This window comes from Crocodylus siamensis, chromosome 4 (genome assembly GCF_052110815.1).
Source record: "Crocodylus siamensis isolate JL-2025a chromosome 4, ASM5211081v1, whole genome shotgun sequence".
In the NCBI taxonomy this organism is placed as follows: Eukaryota; Metazoa; Chordata; order Crocodylia; family Crocodylidae; genus Crocodylus; species Crocodylus siamensis.
The window spans coordinates 3,343,931-3,347,083 of NC_143398.1; positions in this window are offsets into that span (position 1 = coordinate 3,343,931).

Below are 3,153 nucleotides of genomic sequence, written 5' to 3' on the forward strand. Positions count from 1 at the left end.
ATTTTTAGGGCTGACCACAGAAGCCCAGCTGTGGAGTCCTGGCAGACTGACCTGCGAGCATAAACAGGCTCGACATCATGTTTTGGCTCCTGTCAGTCATGGAAGAAACTCGAGGCCGGTTGATTGTGGAAGAAACGCCTGCCCCTTACGCCCAAGGAAACCAACCTACGGGGATACATCTTGTCCCAGGTGAGCCGTACATACCATACGCACACGCGCGCACACGCCTGTAAATTTGTGTGCGTGCATGTGTGTGTCCGGAAGAACCGCACAGCTGGGGTAGGCTTAGACAAGCTTTTGAATGCAACGCAGTCTTCATCAGGTCTGAGCAGTGCAAGCCTGGTACAGTAAAGAACAATTGCTGGTCCTGGGGAGAGACAAATTGCTTTAGCAGTAGAAAAGAAGCTGCGGACAGAGATCAAGGCCCATCAGAAGGCAGGTGGGTCATTCTCACCTTTCTAGTGTGGAAAGAATTTGGGAGGCTGGTAAATTTTAATGTGCCACAAAACTAACAACAATATTAAGCCCTTGGTTTTTGTTGACTGGCCAGTCTATGGATTTTTGTTCTCAAGTTTGCCTTTGAAAGGTGTTACACAGATCTCCCTGGAGTCGGAGGACAGCGAGGCCGGAGGAGGAGCGGTTGTCCTGTGAGACGTGTGCTCCTAATGGTGTATGTATGTCTCTGCCCTTTATATTTTTCTGTGCGAGTCTTATTAACATGACTGGCGAGGAGAGGCCGGGGGAACTGGGCTGATTTAGTGTGGAGAAGAGAAGACCGAGGGGGATTGAATAGCCGCCTTCGACTCCCTGCAGGGGGGCTGCAAAGATGGAGCTGGGCTGATCTCAGTGGGGGCAGATGAGACAAGGAGCAATGGGCACATTTACACGTGCTCCATGGGAGGCGGCACTTAAATTAGAGCAGCTCCAAAAGCCACTCTAATTAAAGTGCCACCGTGTCTTGTGTATCAGTGTCCCCATGCTTAAAAATGGCGCTGAGGATGCTTGAGTGACAGCTTTAGTTCAAGCACCCCCGCCGTCATTTTTTAGCACGGGGACACTGATACCCGAGACTCAGGAGGCTGCTGGAGCGCAGGACTTGCCACGCTCCTGCAGGCTGAATTAACTGAGACTCAATTAATTGAGTCTGCTCCGACCCGCTGGGATTCCAGCACATTGGAGCAGCCGCCATGCTCGTGTACAGGCGCCCCACGGCCTCAAGTTGCAGCCAGGGGTGTTTAGGTTGGATAGTAGGGAAAACTTTCTGACTAGGAGGGTAGTGTAAAACAAGTTACCCAAAGAGGCGGTGAAGTCTCCATCGTTGGAGGTTTTAAGGCCCAGGTAGACAAAGCCCTGGCTGGCACGATGTAGCTGGGGCTGGTCCTGCTTGGAGCAGGGGTTGGACTAGATGGGACCTCCAACCCTCGTTTTCTATGATCCTCGTGCATAGTTACTATTTCATCTCACCCACACAGGTGCCGTGAGGGCACTTGATGCATCGGATCCGGCGTATCGCTTTTTGGGGAAAGGCGTGTGTAGGAACTGTGTGTGGATGCTGACGGGTTGGTCTTGGGGGGGTGATAGAGTGGCAGCAGAGACGTGCTGCCAGGTCGCACCCTTCTTGCTAAGGCAAGGCTGTGTCGCCCTTGATGTCTCCTGGGCGGGCTGATGGCGAGTTGGGCAAGGCTAGGAGTTGTTTGCAAGCCAGGAGCAGGCGGCCTGGGAATGTTTCCCTCAAGGGCTGATGTTTGCCTGAAAAGCAGACTTACTGTTGCTGGGAGAACCCCAGCAAGGAACGGGCCGGGATACGGCTCCCATTCTCGTGCAAACGGACACGCTGGTCCACAAGCCGTTCCCTGTCGCCGCACGCTTCCGGCTTGCTGGGGTAGGGAGGCGCCGGGACCTAGATCTGGTTTGGGGACGGTATAATCAGGCTCCCGCCACCCCCAGCTCTGCTTTTCTCTTTGCAGCATCCAAGAAGCCAGGAGTAACCAGCCTCCGCTCGTGCGCGGCTGGAGGGGAGCCCCAGCACGAAGCGCTTGGACAAGGTTTTGGAGGGCTGCAGCTGGAGCTGCGCGGCTGGATGGGAAATGCAGAAAGGACGTGCACCTTGCACTGGTGGGGGAAAACAAGGGTTGCCTTGGTGTGGGCCTCCCTGCCCCCACCGGGACGGGGCTGGCTTCCGCCTGTAAAGAGCTGGGAACAGACAAAAGAAAATCCTCTTTTGTCCTTTCCTTGGGCATTTGCTGCTCCTCGGTTACCTTGGGGGGGAGTTAGGAAGGCGGGGAGCACTGGGTATTTAATCACTACGTGCGTGCATCGGCTTGCTTCTAGGGCAGTGATACAATGTGTGCCCCCGTCAGTCTGAGCGCTGGGGCGGGAGGAGGGGGTGCACTCGGGCTAGGGAAAGAGTGGGAATTAAAAATTGGGTAGAAATAGCCAGTGACCAAGGAGGAATCGGCCAGTGGTGGATTCCCGTGAGAAAGGACCGGGGAGGTTGTTAGTCTGATGTGTGTACAGCCAAAACACCCTTCACGCTCAAGCTGTGCTAGCCAGGTGTATGACACAACCGAAAGCCAGCCCGTCCTTTGCTAAGCTGGGCCGGGATCCACCGCCGGGATCCACGCCTTCCTCCCAGAACAATTTGCTGTGTCCGCAGCGGAAGATGGGGCTCCTCCGTGGGCTGCAGACTCGCCGATGGCTCCCCCCGGCACTGGAAGACCATCGTCCTCCTAGCGAGGGGCTGCCAGCGACGCCGACTCCCCAAGCTGCGCCAAGGGCCGGTCCGTCCCGGCTACCCTGTCGGAGCCGGTCCCGGTCCCGGTCCCGCAGGGGAAAGCTGGGCAAAAGCGGCGGTGGGCAGAAGATCTTGTACCAGCCCTGTGCCCCTGTCTCTCCAGAGAGGAGCAGGCCGCCCCTGGGCTCCTGCTGGGGCCGTGCCACTGGGGGCCGGACTGGGCCGGGCCGGGCCGGGGGGATCCCTCGTCCTCTGTAGCAGGGCACGGCGCTGCTTGGGTTTCCTGAGCCTCTGTCATCGACCTGTTACGGGAGCGGGGGCTCTGCTGGGGGGGAGTCGTCTCGTGTCCCCTGGAAGAGAGGCCAACCGCGGCGGTTTGTGCGGCCCGACGCCGCGCCTCCGCCTCCGCCTCCCTGCCT